General features: G+C 47.4%; 1 protein-coding gene across 2 annotated transcripts in view; it reads right to left on the bottom strand.

Annotated features, from left to right (window-relative positions):
• Positions 1-16,283, bottom strand: part of Prkcb (protein kinase C beta) — a 339,591-nt gene that overhangs the window by 138,898 nt on the left and 184,410 nt on the right. The gene's annotated exons all lie outside the window — the stretch shown is intronic.

Below are 16,283 nucleotides of genomic sequence, written 5' to 3'. Positions count from 1 at the left end.
TCTCTCTCTCTCTCTGTCTCTCTCTTTCTCTCTCGCTCTCTCTCACACACACGCATGCATGCACACACATCACCATCACCACTACCAACAACAACAGTAATAAATTAAGTATAGAAGGCTTTTGGCTAAGAGGTTCTTAACTAAAGCCTCACTGTGTCCTTAGTGCTGTGTTCACCAATCAGTGGATCCCCTCTTCGTCAGCATGCTTCTGTGAGGAGTGTGGGGATGGGGGCCCAGGTGGACCAACTAACCGGCCAAAAGTCCCATAGAATGTAACAGGGCTGGAGTCTGAACACCATTCAACCTGGCAGCAAAGCCTGTGGTGCCCTCCTTTCTTCCTCACCCCTCAAGTCCCCCCATGACGCCGTTCTTCCTTCCACTCTTACACTGAACCTGCTCAAGCTCCTCCATGCACAACCTTGTCCGACATCGTCTCCTCTGGCCCCCTTCTTCCATAACCCCAGTTCTGTCCTTTTCTCCTTCATTTTGGACAGTTTTGTAGATGTTTGCCATCCACATCTATAATCATTCATGGGGGGAGGGGGTTATATCCACCCATCACCCTCTGCGGTCCCCTTTCATCTTGGACCCCCTCCTTCACAGCTCATCCTCTAATGGCTACACTATTAAAGAAAACAGCATTTGGTCCACAACCAGCACCAGCCAGAGACTCCACAGTGATGCCTCTTTCATCCACTGTGGGATGTCAAAGGGCCCAATCTTTGGTCCACACTTCCCTTCCCACTCTTTGGCTTCCCTGCTGTCTCAAATGCCCAGCATCCTAGCCCTTAAAGCTCTCCACCACTGAACCACCATTGTCCGAATCTCTTAGTTAAATGAACAAACTGGTGACATCATCTTCATCCATAGCTTACCATTTACTACTTCTGGTTGGCATCCTCTAACCCCTAAAGCAGATCCATGCCTCCACGGTCCTAACAAGACTGCTCTCCTAACCCAAGGGTCTCATCGCCTGCCTCTTGCAATAGCTTCCTCCTCCACAGCTGTGCCTTGACTTCTGCACATATCCTCTCAGCTCTCTTTCCACAGGAGCATCACTGGACCCATACATCCTTTCTGCCTCATGTGCATCATCCCGTATGTGACCCCAAACATCTCAGTCTCCAACTGGACAAAAGCAAAAGCCCCATCTTTTCCTTGAGTGAGCCCCTCGGTCTTTTTGTCCTGACTGGGTATCACATTCACCACCCGCACATCACCCTGAGCCAGGAATCTCAGGTAATCCTTCACCTCTCTGTCTCTCTCCTGGTCCTACAGATCGATTTATTCTCATCCTTCCATTTCTGTTGTCACTGCCTTAATTCAAGTTTGCTCCATCTCATCCATCCTACTGAGATCAATAGTTCCTTGATGGGTCTCTAAATCTCCCGTCTCTTGAACGCCCAATCCTTCTTTTTAATTGTCACCCATGGTATCCAGATCAGGCCATTACCATCTCTGGGGGCTCACCGATGCCCGCGCAATGTCTAGAATCCCTAGGAAGTCTGAGAAGGGCTGTCTGTGATCTACCATCCGTCAACTTTCGCCGAGGTTCTACAGTCCAAACAATACCAGAAACCCAATGCACCTGAGTGCCCCTGGGCTTTCTTCATGCGGCCTGACAACCCGCCTGTTCCATCTACTGAATCGTGTATCGAGCAAACACTTATTGTACAGCTGTACGTATCAGTTATATTTCACACTTATGTATATGGAGGTTTAAGAAAAATAGGAAGATTCTTGTCCTCCAACCCGTGGAGAACAGCAAACAAGAATCACAGTAAAAAAAAACTGATCCATGCCAAGAGGACAGCAGTGGAGATTGATCGGGAAGTTTCTCTAGACTGTCCTGGGGTTTCTTTGAGAGGGTGACATTTAGTCTCAACTCATGGACAGCAAATAGTAGATGATGAGGCACCGGGGAGGGGAGGCCGGAGGGATGGCTCAGTGGTTAAAGAACTTGCTGCACCAGCATGAAAGCCTGGGTTCAGATCCTTAGAGCAGGGCCCACGTGTAGCTGCAATCCCCGATGGCAAACAGACAACTCTCCAGCAGCATGTAAGACAGCCAGCCTGGTGCTCCCAGGGGGCAAACAAGAGACCCTGTTTCAAATAAGATAGACAGCAGTATCTGATGCCTGAGGCTGTTCTCCTGATGCATACTGTCTCTCTGTCTCTCTCTGTCTCTCTGTCTTTCTCTGTCTCTCTCTCACACACAGAGAGACAGAGAAAGACAGAGAGAGGGCGAAACAGAGAGACAGAGAGAGTTCTAAAAAGAGAAGAGCACCTACAGCAGACACAGAGAATGGGTTTGAGGACTTAGGACTTCAGTTGAAAGACTGAGAAATCTTGGAATAGGAGAAGCAGGGGAGTATCGATGTAGTCTGATTTACATTTTAGAACGAGCCCTCCGGCTGGGTAGGAAGAGTGGAGTTCAGAAGACAGAAGCCCATGAAAGTTTCCATTTATCTTTCAAAGTATAAAAGAGACAAAGCGGCTCGCAGAGTCCCAGCAAGGGGCGGGCAGGCTTCCCACTAGTGTTAAGTTCCTGCCCATCCACAGTCCACCAATGCCTTGGCCTTTTGGGGGCCTTTGGTGACCCTAAGGTTAGAAGTGACCTCTCCCATGTTGCTGGTGTCCTCACGTCCCTAGTGCTCACTGTTCTTGCCCTCACAGCAGGTTTGTGAACCAGTGTGTGGAGAGTCTTACTCACACAGTGAACCCTCATGGTGTCGGGGGAAGAGCCTCCCACAATGAAAGGATTTGAAAAACAACCGAATGAATAAAGGCGGAGGGGAGATCTGCACTCTCAGGAAAGCTGGACATGATCAACATAGGACAGGAGTCAGTCACACCTATATTTAACTCAAGCCCCTCTGACCCCAGCATATGAAGAGTTTGGGTACCTGAATTTACCTCTCTAAGATTGCTTTATTTCCTTTTGTTAAACTGGAAAAGGCCATCAACATGGAATAGGAATTACCTTATAGGTCACCACGGGGTTCTCAAAAAAAAAAAAAAAAAAAACAAGAAGCTCTAGCATTTCTTCCTATTACCAAGTGTGCTGGCTGGAGAAAGGCAAGGTTGGCCCAAGTCAATACACAGAGCTGGGACTACTGAATAGTTAGGGAGGAGACGCTGCCCCTTTAAAAAGCTTGTTATTATTATTTTGTATATATGAGTGTTTGAATGTATACATGTGCACCACCTCATGCCTGCTGCCTGTGAAGACCAGAAGATGACAGATTCCTCGGAACTAGAGTTAGAGACAGCTGTGAGTGCCACTGGGAACTGGGAACTGAACCCAGGTCCTCTGCAAGAGCTGTGAATGTTCTTAACTACTGAGCTATAACTTTAGCCCACTCTTGTTTAAACTCTTATGTTCAGCAAGTATTTGTTGAACACTGACCAGAGACATAACCTCCAGCTCTTTCCACAATAAACACTCTAGAGATATAATCTGCTGATAGGATGGGGCTGGGGCTGGGGCTGGCCAATGCACCCTGTGTCCAAGACTCACTAATAACAAAGCTATAGAAATAACCCTTTGCATTGACTTTCGGGCTCATGTCCCAGGCAGGAGGCCCTCTCTGGAAACCTGCAGAACAATATCCTTGTTGAAGAAACCTAGATATAAAAGCACCTCCATCCTAATATTTGCCTGTCCATCACGTCTAGAAAAACCAGTGTCACAGAAAGTCTCCTAACCTGTCACTTGAGAAGAGATTATATCAAGCCCAGGTTAGTCTAACATCACGAGTTGAGGAAATCTGGTAAACCATATCATAGCCAAGGCGAACCCCGTGGGAAAGCTGGTAGCTCCAAGGCAGAAGAGAAATGGAAGCTGTGTGTTTGCTGAAGGCTGGAGGGAAAGCATTCCTACCCCTCAAGATGAAGTCACTTCAGTTCCTACAGCCTCAGTGTGGGCACAACGGCTAATGGCGTAAGCTTTAGATTCAACAGAACAGGAATCAGATTCCAGTTATGCCCGTGCACCAAGCCAAATCACCATGGGTAAGTTCATGGGTTGGTTTGAATGAAAATGGCTCCCATAGACTCACAGTTAGTGGCACTATTGGCAGGTGTGGTCTTTTGGGAGTAGGTGTGACCTTGTTGGGGTAGGCGTGGTCTTGTTAGAGGAAGTGTGTCACAGGGGATGGGCTTTGAGGTTTCAAACACTCGTGCCTGGCCTAGTGTCTCTTCCAGCTGCCTCCAGCTGCCTGCAATCCAGATCTAGAACCCTCAGCTCCCTCTCCAGGTCCATGTCTGTCCGTGTGCCTCAGTCAGTACAGCCCCCTGAGTATCAGTTTCCCCATCTATACACGGAGAGAAAAACCTATCAGTACAGGCAAAGAACTAAGCACTGTGCCTAGTACAGACTGTGCTATATATACATGCTGGTCCCCACATGCACTGAGTCTTGAAAGGGCTCTCTCTCTCTCTCTCTCTCTCTCTCTCTCTCTCTCTCTCTCTCTCCCTCCCTCCCTCCCTCAGGTGGGAGTATGCTCTCTGTAAGGCACCTACTACCTCTGGCAACCTAGAACCCTGGTGTGTTCATTAGGGACAGCACAGGGATTAGGGTTAGCTAACCTCAGTAATAAGTCTCTGTAAGTGAGCAGTCTCAGACTGTAAGTATTAGGGAGGGGAAGAGGAAGCTCCAGTTGCTAGTCTTTGCACACACTGACCAATCATCTGTAAACACTCAGACCCAGAGGAGAGCTTTGTCGCCCTTCTTGAGCCTGGTCCATGTGGGAATTGGCTTTGCCAATTTCCCATAGGTCCAGTGTCTTGGGGTCCTTGCCGAGGGTTGCCCATGTCAACAACACATTCACTTGGGACTTTGTCCACTCTAGGTTTCCTCTGCTACCTACAGATTGACAGCTGTCAAGTACCTGCCTCTACAAAACAAAGAAATAAGCTGAGGCTGAGGGTAGCTCCAGTGTGCCTTGACACACACACACAAAGCCCAGAGTTCCAGCCTCAACACCAGTCAGGGTGGAAAAATGAAGAAAGAAAAATCCAAAGAAAAAAGGGAAAAGATACCACAGGGTGTCCTTGGAGACAGCTGGATCTTTGGTGACTTGTCTTTCTCTACTAACCACAATTTCCTACAGACCAGTTCACTTTTCAATCTGAAAGGCCTCTTAGATTGGGGTTTCTTAAGCTATAGGCAAAGACAGTGGGCTAGACTGGAAGAAGAAACAAAATCAAAGGCTCATTGATCTTCAACCCGGGGAGCAGGCTCTTAGCTCTCATCCCAAATCCCTGCAGAGACCGATTCTCTGAGCTGAGGCAGGCACCCAGCGAGGGTCAGAGAAGGCAGCTGCGTGAGAGCCCAAATCCAGCCATCCCTGGCTGCCTCACGCAGCTCAGAGTGGGAGGAGGAGGCACAGACAATAGCTAGCCAGCCTTCTCGCCGCCTTCCCAGCCCTTCTCAAAGCCCAGCAGGCAGCTGATGATAACTCAGGGCATCTGACAGAGCATCGAATGCTTGCTGTCTCTCCAGTTTCCAATCACCAGGTGTCTGAAGGGGTTACACGAGCTGGCAGCTCCTGCCCTCATTAGGAGCTCTTGGGTGGCCAGAAAAGATGATTGTAAAAGGGATGTCAGGTTCATGAGCCAGGTGATAAGAAGGGATGGAGAGGCCCCCAGAGTTCAGACCTCCCGACCCTTGCGGAGGAGGCTTCTCATTTACAATCCATTTGCATTGCATATTTAACAGGACTCCAGCTTACTCTTGGAGCAATCATTGTCATGCACAGAAGAAATTCTGCCTTCGTGTTCTGCTCGCTTGAATGATCCTGAGGGAGGAGAGCCACCGAGCAGGTCTGCGCAACAGCATCTGCCCTCCAGGAAAACAAGACCTCAATCAGCCTACAGTGATGCAGACGGCAGCAGACCACACTATTCCGGGGTAGACAACCAACTAAATAAAGCCGTGGTTACATCATGCAGAAGGCCAGACAGAGGGAAAATTCCAAAGGCTTTTCTTTTTTCCAAGAGACTGTGTGAGAACGATCAGACTAATTGTATGCAAGTCTTGTACTATGAATGTCAAACTGCAGCCGAATCACATAAATGAGCTGTCAGTGGCTTGGTCTGAGATCTCCAGAAAAAAGGAGCCTTCCTCCCCAGTTCGCAGAGCAGTCCTCATTTTGGCTTGATTGATATGCACGCACCCAAGCTTGGCAAAGAGTTTTTAATTTTACGGTCCAAAAGCCACAGGGTCTCCACTATCCCTAAAGAATTAAAACACTGTCCAACAGTATAATTAAGTGTTAAGGTCTCTGTATTAAGACAGACAGGAGGTCGAATCCCAGATAACAAGTACTAGCTCTGTAACCTTGACCAAGTCATTTAACCTCTGACACCACGCCTGCTCACCCACGTGTGTGTGTGTGTGTGTGTGTGTGTGTGTGTGTGTGTGTGTGTGTGTGTGTGTGTGGTGTGTGATTATAGGTAGGGTCTCTTACTCCGAACTCTCACCTAGGGTTCATCAGTCTGGCTAGACTAGCTGGCCTGCAACCCCAGCAATTCTCCTGCCTCTGCCTTCCCAGCAAGGAGATTGCAGGCATGCAGCACCGCGGAGCAGCTCAGCTCAGTCCTCATACCTACGTACACAGTTTACTTGCCGAGCCTTCTTGCTTCCCCTTACTAAACCCTCTAACTTTCCTCTCCTCCACTATACAATGGGGGAGTATATCTGCCCCTTGGAGGTTATACGATACTGCACATGCTCCATGCCTGCTGCTTCTGCCAAATGGAAAGTCAAGAGACGCAGGCTGTCATTGAGGAGAAAAGAAATCGAATGATAATTACACACCTTCAAGGAGTTGTAGGACCTACCAGAGACTCTTATTGTACTCGGAGAAAAAGAGCAATCTTTATAGCAGATGACGAAGCATTCTGCTGGGCTTTGCTCTCTTGGCTGTACCAGTTAATATAACACAGCGTCCCGCTGTGCCTTGGGCATTCAGGCACGCAGAGTGGTCCAGGAGCCAGGAGCATCCACGCTGTGGCTTTCCTAGGTGCTGTGCCTCTGCCCGCTGGAGTGTTCTGACCTCCAGGGAACCACCTGGCTTCCTCCTTCACTTCCTGCAAGCCTTCAATCCAAAGTCCCCATCTTGTAGCTCATTCATCATACCTCAGCTAAAACTGCAAGTTCTCCTCACCCTCCTTTCCGGCTCTGGTTTTCTCTGTAGTACTTAACATCTGGTTTTTCCCTCTGTATGTGTGAGACCATTTGGATTCAGGAGTCCCATAGATACTCAAATCCATGGACACTCAAGTCCTTTATATTAAAAGGCTACAGTGTTTGCATATAATTAATGGATATTCTCCCATTTATCATACTTTAGCAAACTTTTTTTTTTAAAGATTGGGTCTGTCTTTCCACATAATCCAGGGTGTCCCAGAGCTTACAATCCCCCTGCCTCAGCTTCCTGAGATCTGGGATTACAGGTATGCACCACTATGCCCAGCTCAAATCCTCCTCTATACTTTCAGATCATCTCTATATTACTTATAATATCCAATGCAGCATACATGCTATGTAACTGCCGTGCTATGTTATCTGGACAATAATGACTAGAAAAGAATCTGCACATGCTCAGTACAGGTGCTATTTCTCATAAATAGTTTCAAAAAGGTTGCTTGAGTCTGGATGGGGGACCCAAGGACGCCAGAAGGCTGTCTGTATTCTGCTTATTGCCTGTGCTTTATTGTCTACAACAGAGACCCTCAGTCTATAACATGACCTGACCCACCACCTATGTCAGTAAGCAAAGTGTTGTCAGCCACACAAAGCCACACCCGTCCCTTCTCACACTACCTGCAGCTACTGTGGTATTACAATGACACAGCTGAGTGTCTGTCAGCAACAACAATAACAATAAAACTGACTGTCAAGTTGTGTACTAGAATGTAACTTCCTACCCTCATGTGGTCAGGACAAATTCCCAGTGACTCAGTGTCCAAGACCAAGAAAATGTTCAGTGAGAACTTTTAAAAAAAGATTTATTTATTTAATGTATATGAGTGCTCTATCTGCATATATGCCTGCATGCCAGAAGAGGGCATCAGATCCCAATATAGATCTGGTTGTGAGCCACCAGGTGGTTGCTGGGACTTGAGCTCAGGGCCTCTGAAAAAGAAGACAGGGCTCTTAACCTCCGAGCCATCTCTCCAGCCCACTCAGTGAGAACTTTTATTCAGCGGGGGAGCTAAACATATTAGCAAATCTGTGCTGTAGATATGTTGGAGAGACAAAGTAGAGAAACACAAACAGGAGCAGAGCCAGTCATTAAAACATACAGTGCTTAAGTGCCAGGGGCGTTACAGAGGGACTCATCCAAAGAGCAGTGAACTTCTGAGTGTTTTCCCACGGGATAGTGACATGCCAGTCTCTGGTGGAATCGGATATGCTCAAACTCAGCCAGCTGCAGCTTATATCTGCTGATCAGAAACTCTGGGAGTGACTCTGATGCAAGCCCAAGTTTAAGAAGACTGTTCTGTGGGGTTGGAGAGATAACAGCTCAGTTAAAAAGCATTGGCTGTTTCTCCAGGAGACCAGTGTTTGGTTCCCAGCACCCACATAGACACTCACTACCATCTGTAACTCCAGTTCCAGAGGATCTAGTGCCCTCTTCTGGCTTCCTCGGGTACTGCATGCACATGATACACATACACATAAGCTGGCAAGCACTCATATGCATGAAATTAAAGCATGCAATAATAAATAATACAAATTAATCTTAAAAAATGACTACTCGGGGGTGGAACTAGGGTGGGGCAGGGGACATTGCTGGCATCATCAGGTCATTGATACTGGGCTGTTTATTTTTAAACTCTATCGTTATTTTACGAACTAATAAACATTGTTTCTACAAATCATACTGAGCAAACATGTCAGCTCCATTTTGTTCCTAGGAGAGGTTTTGAGTCTATAGCTAAGTTAGGTTTCTGTTCACTATAAAATGTAAATTTAGAGTGCTTCTTGGAGCAGGGCTGCGCCCTAGCCCAGTCATAGGGTAAACCAGAAACCAAGCCTTGGAGGTACTTGCTCTTAGTACCTTTCCACTGTTCCACAACCCATTTTCCTCAACTGCCTGCTCTCACTTCTGTAATCATGCTTATGTGCAAATCCCCACCCTATGGTTTTACACTATGAAAAGGACTTAAGAAATTGACTCAAAGGTCATGTCACAGGGACACCATAGGGAAGACAGTCACCATTTTGGCTCGGATATGTACACAAATAAAGGTTGGGTTTTTTTGTTTGTTTGTTTGTTTGTTTTGTTTTGTTTTTCGAGACAGGGTTTCTCTGTGTAGCCCTGGCTCTCCTGGAGCTCACTTTGTAGACCAGGCTGGCCTCGAACTCAGAAATCCGCCTGCCGCTGCCTCCCGAGTGCTGGGATTAAAGGTGTGCGCCACCACACCCGGCAAGGTTGTTTTAATCTGGCCGTAATTTAGATTGGTGCTTTTCTTCCTTACCTCTGTGAGATTAACAATACCTTTAGGTTTCTGTATTTCAGAGCCTCTGACATCTTGAGACCTTGCTGGTGCGGGAGAAACTGCCCTTCCCAGGGCTGGCCATTTCTATAATAAAAGACTGACCTGTAAATGCATACTCTCCCTATGAAAATCAAGTTATCTAAACCCCACCACCACCACCGAGTTGAGGGACAATCTCTATACTCCATTGTCATAATGCAGTCTAAGGATGGAGCTGTGTGAGATGTCTGAGCACTTGTAAGAAAACTCAAAGAGTCCTCAGGCTCTTCAAAACACAGAATCTTTCTTGGCACATGTTTTCATGTTCCTCCCAGGTGTGGCGGACAGGAGGGAGTTTGCTTCAGCTGTTATGATGGCCTGCACGGAAAACCCGTGTTTGTGCTATGTGCAGCCTATCCTTGGGGTTATGTACTTTACTTGTTAACCCTTGGAACATGAATTGTCTGATGCTCTGAATGAAGTTAGCTGTTGCATGAGACTTAGCCTGCCTCATTTTCAGGCCCTGCTCTCCCAGATTCATGCTGTCTGTAGTTCAGCTCACTGAAATGATTCACTCCAGTCAATCGCAACCCTATTTCTCTGACCTCACCTATTCCCTTCCACAAAAACCTTCCTACAGACTCATGCCCATGTGTGTGTGTGTGCGTGCACACATGCGTGCACATGTGTGTGTGTGTGTTGTGATTTATAAGAGCTAGTTTTACACAGTGGGCGTCTGTAAAAGCTGAAAGCCACTGACCTAGAATGTGGAAGGTGGTCATCTCTTTGTCCAAGGTCAAACCTGAACTGCTTGCTTTTGGTCCGGGCTTCATGTTTGGTAGGTAGAGTGTTCTCTGGAAAGATCGCCGAGTCAGGACACTTGGCTGCTCAGGAGCGTTTGAAGTTGTAGGTTAGGGACAGATTAAGCTAAAGGAGCTGAGATGTCTCATGTGGGAAGTAAAAGATCCCAAGTCACTACAGGTTGTCCTGGATAGGCTGAGGAAGGGAGCTAGCAAACACTTCAGGGAAGTAAGCCTGAATGTCTACTTAGCCACGTGCTCTCCTGGGTTCCTGGGTTTCACTGGTTGACCTTGGCTATAGTTTTTTCTCCAATACCCTCCTCTGGACTACCCTACCCACAGTACATTCAACTTCTACTGTACCCCCACCTCCACCCCCGTTCCATTGTACTCAGAGTGGCTCTTGGCTCTGAATGGTCCCAGGGTCTTCCAAGGTTCACCAGCCGAGGTGGTCAGGCATTTCCCAGGATAACCTGATCTCTGTGAGCATCACTTAATTTTAACATAAAAACACATCCTCTGGGTACCATTGTGAAGCTGGTGCAAGTCCCTGCTCGTGTTCTCTCTGTCTCTGTGTGTATGTGTATCTCTCTATGTCATTGTGTGTGTCTTTGTCTCTCTCTCCTTCCTCTTCTCTCTTCCTCCTCCTCTTCTTCTCCCTTTCCCTTCCTCCCTCCTTCTTTCTCTTAACGCCCTCAGATCTCGAAGGCTAAGATGTCTGACAGCACCCAGGGAAGTGGGCAGGGGAGTGGTTGAGGACTCAAGTCCTGGAGTCATGTCTGACTCCTGGGTCTTGTATGCTAGATGGGACACTTGATAGCTGTGTGACTTTGAATGAGGAGCAGAACTCTCCACACCACAATCACTCTGCCTGACAACTGAGTGGCCATCCTCACAGAGGTGAGGTGAGGTGAGGAATCGGTGAGACGGTCTCCTTAAAGCACCTGATATTTAGTAAGGGCTGGGAAATGCTGGCCGAATGCCCCACCAGGTCGGTGTTTTGGAAGCAATCAGTGTAGACACCAGATCTTTGAATGTCTTTGCTCCCTAGATCTCAGCTCTCAGGTCAGGCAGAGAGAGCACTGCAGCCAGGAACAGCCCCCTAGTGTCTCACTTTCTCAAAGACTTGGCTTCAAGGTTGTAAGTTTTCCAACTCTGCCAAAAAGAACGGTGCAGGAACAAGCAAGCATTTCCCATTTCCTCAGGTGTCCTCCACCTCAGCCTTTCTCTGCTGGTCCCCCAGGGACCTGGACTTCTGGCTCAGGAGAGCGTATTCAGATCAGCCAGGCTGGAGAGGGAATTAAAAGGTCTCTGGATAGATTTGGTTAACCGAAGAGTCAGTCAGGAAGGGCCGAGGAGGACCCGAATCCAGACCCCCGGCACTGGAGTGAAACCTGGAACAGTATAACTCTAACCAGTTCCTGGTGCATGGTGGGTGGGTGGGGCAGATCCGAAAAACTTGCTGGCAAACTAAACTCGCTGGAATGTTCCAGGTTCAGCGAGAGAAGGCATCCTCCACCTATTTCTCAGCCCAGAGATTTACCCAGCCTCCTGGCCAGGACTTGACCAATAGAAGCCACCATTTTGCAGAAGGAGAGGCTGATGTGAAGATGAGGAACCCTTTCCACCTTACAGTCCTGCAAACATTGGCTCTCCCTCTCCTCCCTCTCCTCCCTCTCCCCCTCTCTCCCCTCTCCTCCCCTCTTCCCCACTCCCCAACTCCTTCCCCTCCTCCTCCTCCCCTGTTTCCACCCTCTCCTCCCTCTCCCCCCTCTCCCCATTTTCCTCATCTCTAAAATGGAATGAATGTTAATAACTACTTCATGAGGTTACCATAGGGATACATGGGAAAGGTGCACAACCAACACCAACACCGAGTGACATGGCATTGTCGTCGTCAGCAAATGCTGGAGGAGACAGTGAACCCACCCAGGCCTAAGGCCATTCTAAAGTTGGAGCCACACCTTCTTCCCCACAGTTCCTGAGGCAGCCTGGCGATAGGCAGAGCTGTCATGGTAGATGAGCATTCAGCAAGCATTAGCCATGGCTCCCTCCCCCCAGCCCTCTAGCTCTCCTGCCTCCTGCGACCCTCTACCCTGCTCCCATCCTGCCTCCTGCAGCGAGCTTCCCGGACTGTCTTCACTGCAGTGCTCTCTTCCTATCTCTTCCACAGTCCAGGATCCTACACCAGCCACACCACAGCACCCGGCAAAAGCTGGGCATGGCATCACTAGGCTTAGCCACACCCATTCCAAACAGTTTTTCTAACAATCCCTCTCCTGGCCTCTGTTGTTTCCCTGCCTGTCATGTTCTTTTCTGGAAACTGCAACAAGCTCTCTTCCAAGCTTGCCACTGTAATCTCAGACAAATGCCACCATCTCTGCTAGTGACAGGCGGGCCACGGATCACACTCCTTTACTTCCTTACAGGCTGTCTTAGGGACATGTCTTGTGTGTTTTGTGTTCATCTCTCATCATTAAGAAGAACGCAGGAGTGGTGAATGGGCCTGCAGTCTTTTTAACAAATATTTGATCAAGTGAGAGATCTAGCTTTCAAACCGAGGCCTGCCCCTAAAGTCCAGACTCTAAACCACAATGCTTCAGCAACCCATCCATGAGAAAAGCCAGCCAGAAGCTGGAGCCTGGCCAGCTCTCTTGGACAGATGAGAGTTCCCTGCAGGAGGTAGAGACCGGGCTAAGGGGGCTAGAAGGCCCTGGTGATCCGGTACCAACTCAAGCTCATCCTGCATGAGGAGGCTTAAGCCAAGACAGAAGATTCAGAACATAGCAAAAGGGGGTTCTGGCTCAAGGGGCTCTGATCTCAAATCTTCACAACACCTGAGATGCTGTGATGGTGGAGCAGCCCAACCCACATGGGAGCAGAGCATGGGTGCCGCCTGCCCCCTAGTGGCCAACGAGTCAAATTCTTTCTGCTTCCTCTGGGGTTCCTCACCAGCAGCAGAGTGACTGGGATCTTTGAGTGCAGAAATGTGCACAGGAATTTTGTTAAAATGTAGATCTCGACTTGCAGGCTTGGAGTTGAACCTGAGATTTCTGAATGTCTAACTAGTTCCCTGATGTTGCAACTGGTCTACAGAGCAGCCTGGGTGTCTCCAGTAGTTTCTGAAACAAAAAACGGAACTCTGAGTCATTAGGAAGTCAAACCACAGGATTGGGAATGGAAGGTACTGTCGTGGCAGAGGTTTCTTTAAGTAAAAGAATCTGAACTAGAGGTGGGATTGGGTTGGAAGTGGGGGTGACAGAGCTGCCAGAAGAAGGCCACCAGTATGCCTGAAATCCAAAGAACAGATCCAGCTCCTGAGATAGAGAGATGGGGAGAGACATACACAACGACAACAGAAACTTGAAGTTCCCAGGCAGGGCATAAGCCTGGTTCTGCCAGGCCCATGGCCACCCAGCATCATGCTCAAAGCCACCAATGCACGGTCCCTGAGTATGTCCACTCAGTTTTGAGTGCTACTCTTTGGGGGGCCATTTATTAAAAACCTTTGTCCTATTTAAAGATTTTTCCATTTTACTGTTTTTTTTTTTCTCAAAAGGTATAAAAGTAAGCAGGGGTAATAGTGGTGCACACCATTAATCCCAGCACTTGGGAGCAGAGGCAGAAGGATCTCTCTGAGTTCAAGGCCAGGCTGGTCTACAAAGTGAGTTTCAGGACAGCTAGGGCTAAACAGTGGGGAGACGGCTTCTCTGGGGGAGGGTGCCTTCTCTACAAGCCTAAGTACCTAGGTTCAAATCCCCAGCACCCATTTAAAACGCCAGGCGTGCACACTTGCAGCCACAGTCGTACAGGGTGATAGAGTCAGGAGAATTGCGGGGACTTGCTGGCTGCCAGCCCAGCTCCAAACTCAGTAAAAGAAATCAGAGTGATAATGTCCTCGTCTGGTCTCTGTGCTTGTTCATGGATACACACACATGTGCATACACATGCACACTATACAATATGCACACACACATATGTATATATATATATATATATATACACACACACATATATATACATTTTCCACACACATATATACATATACACACACACATTTGCACACATATGCATGTACACATACATCATTTACACATACATACACATATATCACACATACACATGTACATATATGTATAGCACATACATACACATACAACACACATATACATATACCACAAAATACACACATATACATACATGCTTACACACATATACATGTACACATACATCATTTACACTTACACATATATACCACAATATACATATATACATACATACATACACATGCATGCTCACATGCATACACATGTACAGATACATCATTTATACATACATATATACATACATCACACACATACACATATGTATATACATTTACAATACACATATACATATATATACAACACACACATAAATGTGATATAATTCCAGTTCTTCAGGAGATGAGGCAGGGGGATCATGAGTTCAAACTCAGCCTGGATAACTTAAGCCTCTATCTCAAAATAAAGTTCTCAAAGGAAGGCTCAGGTACCCAGCGTTGGTCTGGCATCACAAGGCCCTAGATTCAAGCCCCTGGACACAAAAAGGTAAAATGTAGCTACTGCAACCAGAGAAACAAAGATAAGAAGAGACAACGATCCCTCCCCCTCCCCTCCACAAGGCCTCCACTCCTGATCCCCTGTGACCCCAATAATGCAGCCCAGCTCATATGCTTCCTCAACTTTAGTTCCACACTTATGAAACACACAAACACACCTTTGTGCACAGGAAGTATCTACTGCAGTTGTTTATTTAGTTGACGCAAGTTCATACCAGATATTTTTATGAAACCTAACCTTTTTACATAATGGCTATTGATGCTCCTCTAGGTCCAGGGGTCCTTTTTAGAGGCAGCCAAGGAGCAAATAGTTCAGGCTTCACAAGCCATATGAACTCTGCCATTTGATTGAAAAAGAGAAAAGCTGCCAGAGACACCATGCAAATAAATGAGTGTAGTCTAATCAAATCTCATTATAAAAACAGGCAGTGGGCTAGATTTGGCCCCAAGTCATAATTTGCCAACTTCTACAACAGATCAATAGCTGTAGCTGGGTTGTTGTTATTTTTTTAATTATTTAGAATTTGTATTTCTTAAGTCGCATAAGTAGAAAGAAACACAATATAATTTGAAAGTATATGGCTTATAATTACATGACTTAATGAATTGTATAAACTGAGCACAACTGGATAACAATTCCCGTTCAGAAAGGGACTAGCCTATTCAAAGCCGACATTTCAGCAAGTGCCTAACATCCCAAAAGATGGATATATTCTGTTCAAGCTGATTTCTCTTTTCACCACAGTCGATAAACACGCTCATTTTGTACCTGTTTCTCTGTGTGACAATGTTTATTTTAGTGGGACAGATTTCCAAACAGGGAATTTGAGAGCCAGCACACATAGGTGCATTTGAATGAACATTGCTAGGGACTCCTCCAGAGATGGAAACAAGTCATAGCTTGGTAGTCAGGGCGGTGCTTTCCTCAGTGAAGTTCCTCGGGCAGTTAGAACAGTGGATGTGCTGTCTTCCCTCTTAGGGTTGGGGGCCTCGGGCCATTGCCTGACCTTGGCTGTCCCCATAAAGCTCTGGGAGAACCAGGACAAGGATTGAGCAGCTCGGCTTTCTCCAATTCCTCGAGATTTTCAACATCCAACACATCCACCTACAACTTCCGGGCTAGACAGGAAGCATGGGCTGGCCTGTGCCGTGTGCCGTGTGCAGACCGCTCTCTAATACACTGAGTAGGCTATGCAGTGCTGCAGAGGTGGGAAGACCACATGACCCAGCTTCTTTATGCCAGCCAATGACACTCCACCCTGCCAGGCTCATTTCAAGAGCTGGCTCTCCAGCCAACGCACAGGAAGGTTCCCACGAGCCTGCTACACTGCACTGTGAGCCCTTCACACAACAACAGCTATGAAGTATGACACAATTTGAGGGGTTTAGGTT

Source organism: Mus pahari, chromosome 1, assembly GCF_900095145.1.
Source record: "Mus pahari chromosome 1, PAHARI_EIJ_v1.1, whole genome shotgun sequence".
Classification (NCBI taxonomy): Eukaryota; Metazoa; Chordata; class Mammalia; order Rodentia; family Muridae; genus Mus; species Mus pahari.
The sequence above is the reverse complement of the archived record's forward strand: the minus strand, read 5'-3'. Positions and strand labels throughout refer to the sequence as shown.